We start from the raw sequence: 19574 nt of genomic DNA, 5'->3' as shown, positions 1-19574 counted from the left end.
GTCCATCTTGAAACTTTAGGATGCAGCGCATGAGGAACAAAAACAAAAATTCCATCTAACACCATTATTCCTTATACCACAACAGAAGGCCCTATGCGACTTAGGGCTTTGCAACAAGAGTGCCCTCTAAAACTGCTCTCTTCCTCCTGGACAGCCTCTTTCCAGATTCCCCACCCTACACCCAATTGTGTTCCATTCCTTGAGTCTCTGTCCTGTGCCCCCCCTTCCATTTCTTCCCTTGGAAAATGCAACACTCTCCCTCTCCAACAGGAGCAGGAGCTTCCACGCTGAAGTTCTTCCTGCATCTAGCAAAATCTAGCAGCACCTTCAGCCTTGACTAGAAAGTCAGACAGCTCTCTTTCGCTTAAGTAGGGAAGTTGGGCCCTCAGATCGTGAGCAAGAATGAATGTGGAGACTCCAAGTGTGGTTCAGTGTCCATACCAAAGATAGCTGCAACTGGTTTCCTTACTAGAAATGTCAACAAAGAAGAGATAAGCGCACCTCAGCAATAGGAGCCATAATCTTGTTCTTGGAAAAAGCTTGGATGAGGGTCACACTGAGGTAAGGATAACTCTCCTATAAGCCTGGCTTTGGTCATACATCTTTCAGTAAATGAGCCTTCATTATTAAGCTGAGAAGTGGTAGGCACCTTCCTATCTCTCTCATCTCTCCTAAATAGTTTATTGTGCCAGATGAATAAGCAGGTTAGTAAGTAGGTGGGCAGGTAGTACACAGATGTATCTTCTTTTCTGCTTCTCTGTCTATGGGAAACCAGTCTTTCCCTTTCTTAATCCATGGATTTTGTTGGACGGACCAAGTAGATTAACCCTTTTTGAACACAATAATGGAGCTGGTAGTTCTCACTCTGTTTCTGTCTTTCCCTGTCTCCCTCTCTACTACTGAGACTACAGGCACAAAGGATCACATAAGCCTAAACTGTCAGGGTCCATCTTTCCAGAATGAGCTGAAAATCAGTCTGGGAATGAAGCCAAAACAGATGAAAGCACAGATAAAAGATGGAGAGAGAGAAAGAGACGATTATTGTTTGATTTTCTAGATCCGGCCATTGAAAAGCCACAAATACTCTTTTCTGCTATGCCTAATGTGAGTTTGAGTTCTGACACTTGACAAACTTATTACTGGAAAGGGTTGTATTCAAATGCTAACCATGCCAACTGTGAGGTCTGTGTTTTCTGCTTTATCTGTATTTTCTTTATTTTTTTACAATGATTATCTTTTACACTCATGTGCTGCATAATGACAATGCAGTCAACCAAGAAACACATATACGACAGTGGTTCCATAAGATTAAAATCAAGCTGAAAAAGTCCTACCACCTAGTGATGCTGTAGCCATCTTAACATTGTAGCACAACATGTTACTCACATGTCTGTGATGATGCCGATGTGAACAAACCTACTGTGCTGCCAGTCAGATAAAAGAAAAGCACATACAATTATGTGCAGCACATAATACTTGATAGTGAGAATAAAGGACTATGTTATTGGTTTATGTGTTCACTATACTGTACTTCTTATCAGTATTTTAGACTGTGTTCCTCTTACTTTAAAAACAAAAAGTTACCTATAAAACAGCCTTGGGCAGGCCCTTCAGGAGGTATTCCAGAAGAAGACATTGTTATCATAAGAGGTGACAGCCTCATGTGTGTTATTGCCCCTAAGACCTTCCAGTGGGACAACATGTGAGGTGGAGGACAGTGATGACAATCCTCACCCTGTGTAGGCCTAGGCTGATATGTGTTTTTGTTTTAGCTTTTAACAACAACAACAATAAAATTAGGTAGGAAATAGATTAAAAAGCTTTAAAAATAGGAAAATACTTACAGAATAAGGATATAAAGAAAGAAACTATTTTCATAGTTTTATAATATGTTTGTATTTTAAGCTGCATTTGCTAAAAGGTCAAAAAGTTAAAAAACAGTTTATAAAGTTAAAAAATTACAATGAGCTATGTTTAACATATTATTGAAGAAAAAATATGTGTTACAAATTTAATGTAGCGTAAGTTCAGTGTTTAAAAAGGCTACGGTTGGGCCAGTCACAGTGGCTCACACCTGTAATCTCGGCACTTTGGGAAGACAAGGTAGGAGGACCACTTGAGGCCAGGAGTTTGAGACCAGCCTGGGCAACATAGCAAGACTCGTCTCTACAAAAAATTTAAAAATTAGCCAGGCATGGTGGCACATGCCTGTATTCCTAACTACTCAGAGGCTGAGGGGTGGGATCACTTGATCCCAGAGTTTGAGGCTGCAGTCAGCTATGATTGTGCCACTGCACTCCAACCTAGGCTACTGAGTCTCAAAAATAAATTAATAAATAAAAATAAAGTCCACAGTAGTTTACAGTAATGCCCTAGGCCTTTACATTCATTCACGACTTATTCACTGATTCATCCAGAAATGCCCTATACAGGTATACTAATACGGTTTGGAGTTGTGTCCCCACCCAAATCTCATGTCAAATTGTAATCCCCAATGTTGGAGGTGGGTCATGGTGGGAGGCGAATGGATCATGGGGGCAGATTTCCCCCTTGCTGTTCTCATGATAGTGAGTTCTCATGAGATCTGGTTGTTTGAAAGTGTGTGGCATCTCCTGCCTTGCTCTCTTCCTCCTGCTCCAGCATGTAGGTCATGCCTGCTTTCCCTTCACCTTCCACTATGATTGTAAGTTTCCTGAGGCCTCCCCAGCCATGCTTCCTAAACAGCCTGTGGAACCTTAAGCCAACCAAACCTCTTTTCTTTATAAATTACCCAGTCTCAGGTAGTTCTTTCTAGCAATGCAAGAACAGATGAATACATGTACCATTTATTATCTTTTATACTGTTTTCAACTGTACTTTTTCTGTGTTTAGATACGTTAGATACACAACTACTTATCCTGGTGTTGCAACTGCCTACCAAATTCAGTACAGTAACATGCTATACAGGTTTATAGCCTAGGAGCAATAGGCTGTGCCATCGAGCCTGAGTGAGAAGTAGGTCATACTATCTAGGTTTGTGTGAGCACACTCTATGATGCACACAGGATGATGAAATCGCCTGACAATGCACTTCTCAGAACATGTACCCATTGTTCAGCGATGCATGACTGTACTTGTGTGTGAAAAACAACTTATATATAAAAATCATTTAGTAGAGCTGGGGATATTATAGAAACAGCTGACTCAGACCCCATCCTTCTGGATTCCTCTTCCCATGATGGGAATGCCACAGCCCCCAGGCTTGCATTTAATTCTGGCAGCTGTATACTTACACCTGCCTTATCTCTAGATAGCAGTTCCTAGGGCAATGGACAGGTCTTATTTAATTTTGCAATCCCAGAACCTAGCACCATACCTGACACAACAATTATCACTCGTTATGAGTTTGCTGACGCTACGACTTAAAGGCACTCAAGATATTTATAATCTTGTTAGCAAAGCAAGAGGCACATGGAGAAGGCCATGTGCATCGCTCAAAGCAACATATCATTGCCAAAATTCACAGTTCTAGCACTTATAAGAAATAGAATGAAGGACAAGATATAATGAGAATTGTTCCCATTTCTTTCCAATGCCATGTCTAGACCAGCACCATCAGTAGAAATATTATGTAAGCCACATGTGTAACTTCGCAGATGTGAAGTCCTGGGTGAGGAAGTAACCTCTTGAACTAAAGACAATCCTGCATGTGTAGTTTTAGATTCTCTAGTAGCCCCATTTTAGGAAGTATAGGAAACAGATGAAATTAGGTTTAGTACTTTATTATATTAAATCCAAAATATTATCGTTCAACATGTAGTTACTGAAAAATATCAAGATATTTTACTTCCTTTATTTATACGAAGTCTTAGACATTAGGATATGTATTTTACAATCACAGCACGTTTCAGTTCAGACTAGCCACATCTGAAGTGCTCAACAGACACATGGGGCTAGTGATGCCATTCTGGAGAACAGGTCTATACAATTAAAACTCCCAGAATGTGAAGTTGAATAACCTGTCCTTCAGTAACCCAACATGCCTGCCCCTGAGTGTCCTATTGCGATTCAGACACACACCTCCAGCATGCTCACCGCCTCTTCTCTCTGGGAGACCTGGAGTTACAGGATAAGCAGCAAGATGCAGATGCCACTCCCAGCTTTCAATACCAGTGCCTGACCCAGAGGGTGGGCTCAATACATTTTAGGTCAATGTTGAACCCCCATTCTCTTTTCTTTCACAAAGAACCTGGTCTAATCAAAACACCAACAGTTTTTCACCCCTTTACCACTATTTTTCAAAAGGAACTTCTAAGAAATAGAAGCAAACTACTTCAGGCAAGCAACTGAAGCAGGCTTCAAGAAACTGGTCACACCAACTACTTGAGATCCCCTCTCTGAAGAGAAAGGAGGAAAGAAAAGAAGAAAACAGAAACAGAGGCTCCTGTTCAACACCTCCGAAGTCTACACCAAGTGACACTATTGACCCAGGCTACCTTCTTTTTTTAATCCCTGTCTTTTGTTTGGCTGCTGTAATTTTTAAGTATTTGAGTTTGAACAAATTAGCTCTGAAGGAAAGGGAGTTTCTACAATGGGAAGGGGAAACAAGAAAATTTTAAATTCAGTGTATTTTCCAGCTTTCCATCTTTACACCAAAATAAAGTATTAACACTCCTAAAAAACAATCATAATAAGCAAACTAAGGGCCGGGCACTGTGGCTTACGCCTGTAATCCCAGCACTTTGGGAGGTCAAGGCAGGTGGATCAGAAGATCAGGAGTTCGAGACCAGCCTGGCCAGTAAGGTGAAACCCCAACTCTACTACAAAATACAAAAATTAGCTGGGCGTTGTGGTGGGCGCCTGTAGTCCCAGCTACTCAGAAGGCTGAGGCAGCAAAATTGCTTGAATCCGAGAGGTGGAGGTTGCAGTGAGCCAAGATCGTAACACTGCACTCCAGCCTAGGTGACAGTGCGAGACTCTGCCTCAAAAAAAAAAAAAAAAGAAGAAGAAGAAGAAGAAAACTAGGAAGCTCTGGAGCCCAAACAAAATAAGAAATCAAAAATTAAAATGCACTTTTAATGGTCCTGAACATCTCATTCCAAAACTATTTAAAAATTAGAATTCAAAGTTCCTTTTAACTAGAGAAACACAATTTCACTGTCAAAAGAAAAAATGTAATTCCCTTGTCAAAAAATCCCTTTATTTTCACTGAGTGTCACAGATTCAGAGCAGAAAACGGGGAAAGCTTCCCGCTGGCCTCTGCATATGATGGATGGCATGAAGAGCTATGTCCAAGGACTATTGGCAAAATCTCAGATGCCTTTAAAAAAATAAACAAAAAGCAAAAAACCTTCATGCTAAGGTTAGAGTCCCTATTTGGAAGATTTCCAGAAAACCGCATATGCACAGCCTCAGTTTCATTCAGGCCAGATGAAGGAGGCAGCCCTGCCATCTGATTTGCTCCTAAGTGCCCAGTCATCACAGTGGCAGAAATAGAGACCTGCCACAGCCTCAGATAACAGCTGGACCTTGTTCTGGTGAATAACCCCAAGCCCAGATCTCTCTTTCAGCTACTCAGAAACTTTCATGAAAAGTACAAAATGTAAGAATCCTACTGTTCATTTAGCACTGTCAATTGGATTCAAACATGGCTGACCAGGAAGTGGAGGAAGAGAAAGAATGAAAGAGAGAGAAGTTGAAGCTGATGTTTCTCATCATAGATCAGAGCTCTGGGCTCTGGACAGAATACTGAGAGCTCAGCTGCTCACTTCCTCTGGCCACACACAAGACCATATTTAAATCATTTCAAATTGAGGAGGAGTTTTTTTTTAAGACCTCTAGAGGAGATAACATTCCCTTGGTAAAATTATTCCCTGATTCAACAACCCTCAAGAAAATGGACCTTAATTCTATGTGATTTATATTCCTGCCACTGCGGTTTCCAGCCTGCCTATGCTTTCAACACACAGTCACTGAGTTCCTATTAAATACAAGGCCCATCTTAAGGGGACCCAAAGACAAAAGAGGCAGGCTGTGGGCTCCAGATGATTTTGGTTCAGTAGGGAACATTAGCCTCGTATATAAACAACCACACTCCACGACAGGGAGTGCTAAGCGGAATAAGCTTATGGATCATGAGCTCGGACAGTTCACAGGAGGAACCCTTTGTCCTCACCGAGGCTGGAGAACAGCTGGCCTCCATCCCTTTGTTTGTCCTGGGTAATCTCTCTCTTCCTCACCTTTTATTTGCTCTTTCCGTGGTTTCTTAAGGCTGTCAACATTTTGAGACATATGGAAGACACCGTATGAGATGGGAACACATCCTGTCTGATAGCAGAATGTTCACAGCATCAGGGACTCAATGTCACATACGCTGTTTGGGGATGAATGTGGCTACTACTGGCCAGCTGCCCCACCTGTTCCAGAACTTTCCTTTTGCACTTTTGCCAAATGTGTGTCCCATCTGCTATGTTAAAACTGAGATCAAAGATCAAAACAAGTATTAGACAGTGTATTCAGGGGCTCACTATCTGAAAGTTAAGTAACATCTCTCCTCTCCCTCTATCTTACGTCATTCCCTGACCTCATGGGAGTGCAACAGAGTGGTCATGGTCGTGCAGGACACCAGCCTTCTTACACTATCTGGTGTGCTTGACTTGCCTCCCTAGTCAGTGAGTAGTTGTTTCTTCTGTTTTTCTGTCTTCCTTGCTGCCACCTATGTGGCTCTTAGTGAAATATCTGTATTGGCAGAGGAAATCATAAATAAGACTCTGAAAATGTAAGGGACTTATCCAAGTTCACACGACTTACCATAGAGTGGGAATTTGACCTCAGCTCTTCCACTTCTTGGCTTCTTTCCACTGTGTGATGTTTCCTGTGTGCTCATCAGCTCTCCCCAACTATCCTGTACGCTCCTGACTGTTCTGACATAGGTGCCTGGAGATGATTCCTCACGTTATTTTATCTACCCTACCATACCTTTTGCAGAGAACAAAATCAACAGATATGGGAAGTGGTGAGGATAAAAGCATAGAAAGGTAAATACAAGTGGCAGCTCAAGATACAAACCTAAAACTACCAGGTTTCCTAAGCACATGAATGTCACTTCCTATTCTCCTGAAATAACCCAAAAGAAAACTGGAGAGTTTTAATGCTTTACCAACAAACAGCACATACCGGCTACCCAGCAGAGGAGAAGCCCACTGGGTCTGTCTTCCACTCACACCCGATCAAGACCCTCTCAATGAGATGAGGCCTACAGGCAAGGACGGATCACAGAAATCAATAGAACACATTCAAGGCCTGTGCAAACTTCAGACCCAGTGTCAACATTCATGAAGAGTAAGGAAGACCTGTCATCAACCATAGTTTGTCATTTCTGAATCAAAGCCAGGGTTGACCAACGTAGAGGAAACTAACGGCCCTGGCATGCATTTGATGCCCAAGGCAGACATAAAACTGAGGAGGTTTGGCTGGGCACAGTGGTTCACGCCTGTAATCCTAGCAGTTTGGGAGGCCGAGGTGGTAAATTGCCTGAACACAGAAGTTTAAGACCAGCCTGGGCAACAAAGTGAAACCCTTCTCTGCTAAAATAAAAGCAAAAATTAGCCAGGTGTGGTGGCATGTGCCTATAGTCCCAGCTACTTGGGAGGCTGATGCAGGAAAATTGTTTGAACCTGGGAGGTAGAGGTTGCAGTGAGCCAAGATCATGCCACTACACTCCAGCCTGAGCGACAGAGCAAGACTCTGTCTCCAAAATATACATATATATATGGAGAGAGAGAGAGAAAGAGAGTGAGAGAGAGAGAGAGAGAGAGAGAGAGAAGGTTTTTTTTTTGTTTTGGATTGTTTTGCTTCTTAAATAAAAAAATTCAAGAAAAGAAAACAATATTCCCAGAAATAAATGTAATGACTAATGAAGGTGGTACCCAATGGTTGTCAATGAATTTAAGAAACTTGATACACTGTTTGAAAAGGTAAATGGGCTTCTTGAAAGTGAAAGTGAAAATGTGTTATGGCCGGGTGAGGTGGCTCATGCCTCTCATCCCAGCATTTTGGGAGGCCAAGGCAGGAGACCAGCTGAGGTTGGGATTTGGAGACCAGCCTGGCCAACATGGTGAAACCTCATCTCTAAAAATACAAAAATTAGCCAGCCATGGTGGCACATGCCTGTAATCCCAGCTACTTGGGAGGCTGAAGCACGAGAATCACTTGAACCCAGGAGTGGGAGGTTATAGTAAGCCAAGATCACACCACTGCACTCCAGCCTAGGAGACAAAGAGAGAGACTGTCTCAATTTAAAAAAAAAAAAAAGAAAGAAAAAATGAAAATGTGTTATATAAAATAATACTAATCTGGAACTAAAACTTCAAATTGTTTCAACAATATCTGGAAATTGATGAGGTATGTGAAATTTCTCACTTAGCTCAGGGAAAATTCAAACTTTTTCATTCTTAATTGCCAAAAACTAGGTTTACATATGTATTTTAAGTTGACCCTAACCATAAAAGATAAAAATGGAATGTATAACTTCAAATCACTAGAGGGGAAAAATGAACAAAGTCTGATGCAATGATGTGGTAAAACTTTATGAAATAATACATGACAAACAATTTTTGTAAAAGCTGATCTGATATTTTCACTTAGACTCAGTTGTATTAAATTTGACAACATATATAGCTTTCATCATTTTTGTGGGCTTTTTTATGTAAGATAAGGCATAATATTAAAATATTTTCAAATGAAATGAGACAAGGCATTTAAAATAGTAAGAATATGAAAAGATTTCTTCAAAGACAGTCTGGCTTCTTTGTGTTTAAATTCATGTAATTTGTAAGGAGAGATGAGAGGTGTGTTGACACAGAGGATTGACAAGAGGTGCTAGAGTTCTTCAAAGGGGGAATATGTGTCTTGACTGGGAATATACCTAGATGAAACACTGGGTGTAAACTGAGGTCTTAAAGTGATGCCTTGATGGAAGGCAGGACTTACCCAGAGAACTAAATTCTCAGTGTAAGAAATAACAAGATTTGGCTGGGCACAGTGGCTCACACCTGTAATCCCAGCACTTTGGGAGACCGAAACATGCGGATCATTTGAGATCAGGAGTTGGAGACTAGCCTGGCCAACCTGGTGAAACCCCATTTCTACTAAAACATTACCCTGGGGTAGTGGTGTATGCATGTAAAATTAGCTACACAGGAGGCTGAGGCAGGAGAACCACTTGAACCCAGGAGGTGGAGGTTGCAGTGAGCTGAGATGGTGCCACTGTACTCCAGCCTGAGTGATAGAGCAACACCCCATCTCAAAAAAAAAAAAAAAAAAAAAGATAAGAAGGAAGAAAAGAGAAGGAACATAAAAGAAAGGAAAAGAAGAGAAAAGAAAAGAAAAGAAAAGAAATAACCAGAGATAGAATTGAAACCAGAGAGAAAATGGCAGGAATCAGGGTGGGGACTGAGGGATGGAGAATAAAGGAGCATTACAAACCAGGCAGCCTGCTGAAAAAAGCAGATAGTAAGAAGCACCTAAAGACCAAAAATTTGCAAGAGCTGCAATATTATCTACTTTTTTTTTTTTTTTTTTTTGAGTCTTGCTGTGTCTCCCAGGCTGGAGTGCAGTGGCACTATTTCAGCTCACTGCAACATCTGCCTCCTGGGTTCAAGCGATTTTCTTGCCTCAGCCTCCCGAGCAGCTGGGACTACAGGCACAGGCTACCACATCTGGCTAATTTTTGTATTTTAAGTAAAGACAGGATTTTGCCATGTTGACCATGCTGGTTTCAAACTCCCGACCTCAGGTGATCAGCCCACCTCAGCCTCCCAAAGTGCTAGGATTACAGGTGTGAGCCACCACACCCAGTCGTTATTTAATGATGCTATAATTTAAACTTCTTTTAATTAAACAATTCCATTGTCCCAAAACTTCAGTGAATGTGTACTGTACACACAGCCTGGGAATGTGGACAGACAGGAAAGGACTTGGACAATGTTCTACGTGGGGTGCACAGTTCATAAAAAGAATAGCACACAGATGTGAGTAAACCATGAACCACACTAATCCACAGAAGCAGGACTCCAGGGCCAGAAGGCGGCAGGAGAAATGGCGGCGCCCTGTCCGCTCAATGACCTGAGACATTCAGGAAGACTGAGTCTGTCACTGCACATGGGACAAGGTATCTGAGTCAAATCTCAAAGGATCAGTTGGCCCTGAGCGACATTTTGGATACAGAATGTATATTCTCTCATCAAGACAACTGGAGGTCATACCTGGAAATCCAAAACTTGAACTTTAGAGGTATTCTATAACAATAGCAAAATTGATGTTGCCAAATAAAATATAATGGCTCAAAACTCATATTAAATGAAAAAAATGAGTTATAAAAAAGTATATATGAGTTTACATAACAAAATATATTTATAAAGAAAGTAAAGAATTATATATTTCTATATAATTCTAAAGTACTAAGTACGCAACCCAGAAAAGCAAAAGGTTCAAGTTATGCTAAGGAATAAAGGTCTTTCTAATTAAGAAATAAAATATCTCCTTTTCAAAATAGGTCTAAAACAAATTTAAAATATAAATGCGAACAACTTAAACACCATATGAAAAGAAAAGAAAATCATGTACAGGTTATACCTGATAAAACAGTGGCTCATTTTTAATTTCCTGGTAAGGGAAATGAATGAGTCAAAGGAATAGAAATTTCTGGTTAATGAGAGATCAAAGCTGACTGTGATCCAACCAGCAAAAAAAGAAAAGAAAACATTGAGAAATATCATGGACAATAGATTCTGAAATCAGAACAGGTCTTCTAGAAAGCCTTGGGCCACGATGTGATAAGGAGAAAATAGAAAAGGAAGAAGGAAGAGAGAATAAGTCAGGGACTTCTTTCTGATGACTCAGGTAATGATCTCTAACCATCTCAAGACTCCAAATCCTCGTGAGCAACAGCCCCTCTGGAATGGCTGAAGGGAGAGGATTCTCCTACCTCCACAAACCAAAAACTCCAGAGGATCTCCCTTTCCATCAATGTGGTGCATGTCTGATCATGGGCTTCACACGATTCCTATATAACTCCATCTAGCCTGTAAGCCCCAGAAGGCTGGAAAGGAAAGCCATTCCTTTCTTGAGTGACAAACTATCACCCTCAGAGTGTGGTCATCCACATTTACCCTTGCTTCTAACACCACTGGCTGAGTGTTTTACATGTGTCGAGTTTGTCTGTTGAGGAAATATGTTCAAGCCCATGATTTTTCTATACCACTGCATCAAATTCAGGATGAAACATACCATGCATAGTCAATAAATACTAAGAAACAGCTTTTTAAATGTTTGGAATATTTTTTCTAATTATTTCCTCCTACTTGAGATCAGAAAATTAAACAAAGTCATTTGTTTTCTCATGTCCACTCATCCCTCCACCTTTCTGGGCCTTGAGTCCTCGTCTGTATAATAAAGAAACTTAATAAGGAAACTGGACTAGGGGCCTCTAATGTTATCCTCCAGCTCCAGACTTCTGGGAATGCCTCAGTCTAAGCACGTGATGGCATCTTTCCAAGACATGTTCCTCCAATTCCCTATGTCCAGTCAGAAGAGAGGAGCGGAAGAGAGGCCTGGGGAGGTAACACAGCAGAGAATTTGTACCTTGGAGAATCAGGAGTCGACCGAGTTCTGATCTTGGTCTCCCCTCCTTCTTTCTTTTCTCCTGCTTGGCTCGCCTTTCTGAATTGGCATTTATACATCTGATCCTCTCTGGTTCCAGTTTCTTTTTATTTTTTGGTTAGTAGCTCCAATAGAGGCCTGAAATAAACCAAGGAAAGGCTTATTGAAAGAGAAACAAATTCCCTTAGATGTACTGTGAGGGGTGACTACGTCTGGGGCATTCCAACCCAACTAAATGACCCGCCTGGAAAAGAAACACTTCCATACTTGACCAGACACCCTTCCAAAATGTTTTTTTTTTTTTTTTGAGACAGAGTTTTGCTCTTGTTGCCCAGGCTGGAATGCAATGGTGTGATCTCAGCTCACTGCAACCTTCGCCTCCCAGGTTCAAATTATTCTCCTGCCTCAACCTCTCAAGTATCTGGGATTACAGTCATGTGACACCACACCTGGCTAATTTTGTAGTTTTAGTAGAGATGGGGTTTCACCATGTTGGTCAGGCTGGTCTTGAACTCCTGACCTCAGGTGATCCACCTGCCTCGGTCTCCCAAGGCCTCCCTGGGATTACAGGTGTAAGCCACCGTGCCCAGCCCCAAAATGTCTTAAAGAAAGAGTTCTACCAGCTCATTATTTAGTGGTCAGTGTCCATGTGCATTTCCAAAGGTCTGTCATTAAAGACACTGAATCCCTGGTCCCTGCCACGGCCAACTCCCAAGCTAGCTTACAGTTACTATTTAAGTAAGTCACAGTAGCTGACTGTGACTTACTTAAACTCTAGTTAGAAGAAAGGCAAAACGACACTTAAATGCAATTCTTGTGTTACCTGTGGAATTCAGTTTTTCATGTGTGCTCCTATCTTCCATCATCAAAGCATCTCTTAAAGGCCCATTTGGTTCTTTATCAAGACTAACACTAAGATTTACCTAGAAAATTTTCACATTAGCTTTGGGACTCCCACATTCAGAAGATCTGAGGCTTGAAAATGATAGGATTATAGGTAATACTAGAAGACAGGTCTCAAGTCATTTGGGTCAATACTGTACAATACTCTGGTGACACCCTATTTAGTTGCAATGAAGCCATTCCCAGAGGCCATTAATTGATCCCAGTGGACACCTAATAGGCTCTTAATATTGAAAACAGTACTAAAATGGAGATAGGAACATGCTAATTACATAACTCTTTTATGCAAGGTAGAGTCTTTGGACTTGGCCTCTGATTCTGATTCCTTCCCTGCCAGCTCTACTAGAAGGTTTTAAGAAGTGAATCTCCATTCTACATTATAAATTGATTTTAGGTTGATACATGGGGACATTTTATCATTTATTTCAGGCATTGACATACATTTGGTGCTTTTGCTTTGTGAAGATGTAACAAAATAATTTCTAAAGACAAGAATGTCAGCACAATAGATAGGTTTGTTTCTAGGATATATCAGATGCTCTCTAAATATGATCATTTCCTTTCAAAGGAAAGTGCAGTAATTGCCTCTAAGGAATGATAAAGCCAGACGTCATTTTTTCTTCTGTCAGTCTGCTGTGCAGTATCACCCAGTCTAGTAACTCTTTATATCCAAAGGGAGAGAATTTTTAAGGTTTGCTGTGACAGCTAAACAAAAAATCAAAACTACTGTGAGAACTCCAAAGAGCCTTCTTCAACAAAACTAATCACACCACTTTGTGTGCTTAATTATTTCTATTGTACCTTTAGACTAAAGAACTATAGGAGCCTTTGGTTTTGTTTTCCCCAATTTGCATGAGGATTTTGATGTATGGTCTTCTGTTGCTTTTAATAAAATCATGCTATTCCATTTAAGAAATATTTGCCATGAAATAAGCGTTTCATCATGTTTCTGTTTTTGTTTTTTCAAATCTGAAAGGTCTACTTCATGATTCCCATTGTTCATACCCTTGGAATAAATTACTACAATCAGACCACATAGGGAGAAAAGTTAGCTCCCGATTACAAAGGAATCAGTCCAAGAGGTAAAGTATTAATCAAACCTACTTTTCAACAATCCTATTCTCCTCATTAGAATGCACGCTCCTATCAGGCCACGTTAAAACAGCATTTTCATCAGTCACTGGCTCTTTAACTATTTTGTTTCTGCTGAAATCTGGGGTCCCCTACAGTTAAAGTGAGTGGCTAACTACACCATTCTCCAGCGTCTCCCTGATAGCTTTATCTGGCTATTATAATTTGTCATTGTCAAGCCATTTAGGCCTTTGGCTTCGTTCTTATTTTTCCTGCAGGTGTCAAAAATGCAAAACCACAATTTATAAAATGCAAGATGACAGAATCCCATTTGCACTGGTTTCAAAATGCCAGAAGGTAACTTTATTTAAAATATCACAACCTCCTCTCCAAACTAGTGCACGAGTTCCAGGGTGGTCTGAGGAGTCGATTCAAAAAATAAATGCCACTGCAGCAACTTACAATTCCTAAGGCCAAACATCCAGATGTGTCAATAATCTGTGTAAATTAGAAACAGATGTAAGCCCTTGTTGAAAAATAAATATAATAGAATTATTTCCTTTGCCTCCTTACGCTTTCACACACTTGAATTTATTTCTTTCACATTTTTTTAGTTGGTTCAGTATTAAAAACAAAAATTATTTCTATTTTTCACGTGGGGTGTAGCTATGTGTAAAATTCTCCAGAAAAAGAAAAGAACAGTTAATTTTGTGCCTTATTTCATGCCCAGTGAAGCTAATCCAAGCACAGAGGCTTCTGGAGTTAGTCGGTGATTGCAATCCAACCAAATCTTCTGGGCTATATTCTAATCACTGACACCATGTAAAGTAATTGCCATCATCAAACCCACTCCTTGTCCCCATAAGCTTGCCCCAGTTATAAGGTAAAATAAATATTTCAAATATGGTAGGACTACATTTCTGGCAACTTCTACTTATTTTCATTTGATGCAACAATAGAGTTGTCATTTAGAGTTAACAAAAGGGTTTTTTGTTGCTGTTGTTTTGTTTTTGTTTTTTTGCTTTTTCTAACATCTTCTTTTTGGAGTGATCTTGTTTCTTAAATCCCGTTTGTGTGTGATAGGTGGAGATGAGGGACATGTGTGTGTCACTGGAAGTTTTTGAGAAGAGATCAACGGTTGCCAATAGACAAAGAGCTGCAAGATAAATATCAGAGTTTTACGTTTCCTTGGAGCATAAATACCACAATCAACTGCACAAAGTCATTTATTACCCGTGGACATCGATTAGAAAAGTTCTGGTGACTACAAGTTCTCCAATGCTGGGGCCCCTGGGGCCTTTTGTCCCTATCGTATAGTAGGTTCCAGGGAGGCAGATCCAGCTGTTTAAGCGACCTCTGAAAAACTGCTTTAAAGAAAATGAGGCAACTCCATATTCATCTCCTGACTCTCAAACACCATTCACAATAGTAATAATCATAGTACCCTTCTTGCCAGTATAGCTCTGTAGAATTCTGAGATCAATATCAACATTTAATTCTTCAGTGATCTGAATTTTCTCTAATTGTTGCCTTGATAGCTCAGCCATCCCTGGAAGCAGTCACATGTTGTAGTCTTGATTTTGTAGTGTCCAGAGCTAAATCATCTTAACAAAAAGGCAACATTTACATTTTGCCTCCTGAAAATTTTGATCCTTGCTAAAATAATAAAACAAGCAAGGTTTGCCTTCAATACTGTTAATCTATGGCTATCCTTTCTACTGCATTATGACAAAGGATTCTAAATCTTATCTGATTAGCATTACTCCAATTTCATTACTGGCAGAACCACTGGGAGAAGGAGGCAGATACCCAGTCCAGAAAACTACCTTCCTTAGCCCTTTCGCAGACAGGCTTGTGATGTAGGGGCACATCAGGGGAAACTCTGTAAAGGAGACTTCCTTAATCAGCAGTCCCCTTCACTCATGCTTTTCTTCCTCCTTTTTCCTATTTGAGTCATGGCTGTGATTGCCGGAGCTCCAACAACCATTTTGTAAGCCTGAGGATGAGAGCAGAGAGCCTGATTCCTGATGACATTAGGGAACTGCCATATAACAGAACAGCTTGCCTACATCTGGGCTTAAATGAGATCCATATAAACCCTCATCTTGTGGAGGACACTATTTCACAGTTCCTGTTAGCAGCTGCAGAATATAACTTCTGATACATTCTCTAAGAAGTTTTTGCCCCAAGCCCTGCCTGGGTCCCTGTCTGGGACCCCCGGTCCCAGACACTCACCTCTCAGTCCATCACCTATTTCTACCTTTCAGAAAATTATTGTGTTTTCCCTCTGTGTCTCAGGCCTTCTCTCTGTGAAACTCTAGTGAAAGAAAATTGTTTCCATCCTCTCAAAGGTGACCTTCATACTTTCACTATTTTTATTTATCTTGGAATGTATTTATAAGCCACCACCTTTTCAAAAAATTTGCATACGGCAGTTTATCACCTAGCTAATCTGATTACTTAATAAGCATTATTGAGCTAATGGAAGAGGTCATGGTAGAAAATAAATGAGAAAGTTAAATATGGAGACAGTTGTATTATACCCACGATAGCCAAATAAATGGAAATTGAATTCTTTCCTACCCAAGTACCCTTATGTAAACAAACAGGCAATCTTTTTAAGTTTATAAAAAAAAATTGGTGAAGATGATTTAACTAGAGTAAGATTAAATAACCACAGCAAATTAAAATGTGAGCTATCATCAGTTTTTTTCAAGGGCCCAAATGCAGCAAATTAAATGAAGTTTAGAAATGCTCTTCTCAAAAACACGGGTTTCTTCTTTCAAAAACTCATTCCTTGCTGAAGCGGCTACTTCATTTGCTCTGTTTATTGTCATTACACTATCAGCAAGTTGGACGAAAGGCACTTACAAACATGTGTGATTGTTTGGGTTAAACTGCAGCTGCTCGTGAGGCTGTCCATACTGACCCCATCTGGAGGGCTGGCTGTCGAAGCAGCCCTCTTTCCCTGACTATTCTACTTTCAAAGGCTGTTCTCCTTTCAAAGACAATGTATGCTTATCTTTTGCACCTGAGCTTGCTGAGAAGGCCATGGAGACGCTGCTTTTCTGCAACCTACCTCCTTGGAGCTGTTCCCAGCTTATCCTTCTTGCCTGATTAAAGCTTAAAGCAAACTGAGCACCAGGCTCCAAATGTTGCTTTCCTATTTCCCTTGCAACTCTATAAACTGGGGTTCTGTCTTTCAAACCCATCAATTCCTCCCTTCTTCTTCCTCCATTAGGAACTGATAATCAGCATGAAAAGGAGGAGAGACAGGAGTCAGGGGGAGGGGGAAGATGGGGGAAACAAACTGTGCCTGAAAAACAAAGTTGTTACTCTTGAGTCAGAAGGATTGCATCCAAAAGCAGTGACTCACTGCGCTGAGGGACATTGTCTTGCCCAATAAGTAAAGGCATGTGGCCAAATACACACCTGCCCACAGGTAAGGAATTTAATTCTTCCCAGGACTGCAGATACCATGGGCTTCACATGCAAACATACAGCTTTTTTTCTGCACATTTGCATGGCAGTGATTTCTAGATTTCCATTCTACTTCACCTCTCGACTGGCATTTCATAAAACACGTGATGTGAGCAAATGGCCATGTGCTTAGGGATCTCAGAAGCTGATGGTTTAAGAAAATCTGCTGCGCCCCAGCCTCCTCTTTGGAAACTTCTAATTTTTCATTGGGAAATTCTGATCAACTTCGTTGATGTTGTATCTTTAGTTTCTCTTGTAAAAAAATAAAATTGCCTGAAATATGTGTACTCTGATATTTTGAGGTGTTTTAATGTATGAAAAGAGGCACTTGGTTATAATTATCAAAGTTATTTTAGTTTTAATTTAAAGTGATTGGCCAGGCGCGGTGGCTCACGCCTGTAATCCCAGCACTTTGGGAGGCCAAGGATGGTGGATCATAAGGTCAGGAGATGGAGACCATTCTGGCCAACATGGTGAAACCCTGTCTCTACTAAAATACAAAAATTAGCTGGGCGTGGTGGCACGCGCCTGTCATCCCAGCTACTAGGGAGGCTGAGAAAGGAGAATTGCTCAAGCCAGGGAGGCGGAGGTTGCAGTCAGCCGAGATTGCACCACTGCCCTCCAGCCTGGCACCTGGTGACAGAACAAGACTCTGTCTCAAAAAAAAAAAAAAGGACCTTATCACAACTTTTTTAGTTATGTACCATAAACACTATCTCCACTTCTGCCATTTAATGAAGAATTTTTTTTGGATCTCTATCTCCATCCCAGGTCATATGTAGCAACTCATATGTACCAACAGGAGATGCAGTACAGTGATTAAATGAAAATTTGTGGAAGGCAGACTGCTTAGAGTTGAAGCCTAGCTCCTCCATTTACTATGTGACTTTGGATAAATTACTTAATCTTTCTGCCTCAGGTTTTTCATCTATAAAATAGGAATAATACTACATTATATTAATTCTAAGAGGGACATTTTAACATCTTTGAATCCAGATGTGTCTTATAATGATGGTACCTTTGATGAAATACACTAACAATAGCTATTAGGGTGGTTGTGTGGATTAAATCGGTTACCATATACAATTTATGACGATATTTGGTGTATGCTGAGCTTTCAATAAATGTTAGCCAGTATTACTGCATTAACGGGCATATCACTTTCAATTTTCAGGCATCTCAAACTTATCTTTCCTTCAAAGATGATTCCCCTACATTCCTTACTTCGTTTAATGCTAGTCACACAAGTCAGAAACATAAAAACCTTCCCTGGTCATTCCTCTTCTTAAACCTCCACATTCAATCACTTAACAAGCTCTCTTAATTTTACAGTCAAAACATCTCCCATATTTCCCCTTTCTTGCCACACCCACTGCCACTCTGGTCATCATCTCTGACCTGGAATACGGCAGCATGCCGTCAAAACTCCACTTGGCCTTTAGAGTCATCTTTCTAACATGGGAATCACGTTCTACCTCTCCCAGTCTCTGACTTTTCAGTGCCTCCCCAGCACCTCCAGGATGAAGTTCACTCCTTGCTGAGGCACCAGAATGCTGGGTTGTGAGGCTTCCAGATCATGATTGGCCACACGTAGGGCCACAAGCCTTCCTCACTGATACTCCGTCCTCACATGTCGCTTCCCACTCCCTAAACACTCATGAGGATTGATGTCTCTAGGCTCTTCCCTCTGCCTGGAGCGCTCATTCCCCTTTGATCCACTTGTGTATATCCTTCAAGACTCAGAAAGCCATAATCATCTTTCTCCTTTCCCCTTCCTCTCCTAGACAATTCTTTTTTTGTTGCTGAGACAGAATCTCGCTCTGTTGCCCAGGCTGGAGTGCAATGGCGCAGTCTCAACTCATTGCAACCTCCGCCTCCCAAGTTCAAGCAATGCTCCTGCCTCAGCCTCCTGAGTAGCTGGAATTACAGGCATGTGCCACCACGCCCAGCTAATTTTTTGTATTTTTAGTAGAGATGGGGTTTCAACATGTTGGCCAGGCTGGTCTCAAACTTCTGACCTCAGGTGATCTGCCCACCTCGACTTTCCAAAGTGCTGGGATTACAGGCGTAAGCCACTGTGCCCAGCCCCTCTGCTAGATTCTTCTTCAGGCCCTTCTACGTGCTCCCATGTGCCTTGTTTTTATTTTACTCTATTTTTCTAATTCCTAATCTATGTATATCCCTTATGTGACAGCAAATCCTTGAAGATCAGATTTCTTTATCTTTAGCCTCTTCCTGTCACATAGTAACCAACACGATTGCTAAATGAATGAAAGAATAAAAGTAACAACGTACATGGTATTGTATGACTTTGTATTGAGAAAAATCAAGAGAGAATAATATAAGAAAAAATCCAATTAAACCTTTCTCGTTAGCTGCAACAATTTCTTTTTCTCGAAATAGGGCTTCTTCTCATTTTCCTTTCCTAGAAAGTGCCATCACTCTGGTAAACAATCCGTGCTAAAATGCCCTCAGGCCAG

Source organism: Sapajus apella, unplaced genomic scaffold (genome assembly GCF_009761245.1).
Source record: "Sapajus apella isolate SASKATOON/1434 unplaced genomic scaffold, GSC_monkey_1.0 scaffold9, whole genome shotgun sequence".
Classification (NCBI taxonomy): domain Eukaryota; kingdom Metazoa; phylum Chordata; class Mammalia; order Primates; family Cebidae; genus Sapajus; species Sapajus apella.
This window is presented reverse-complemented; position numbering follows the sequence as displayed.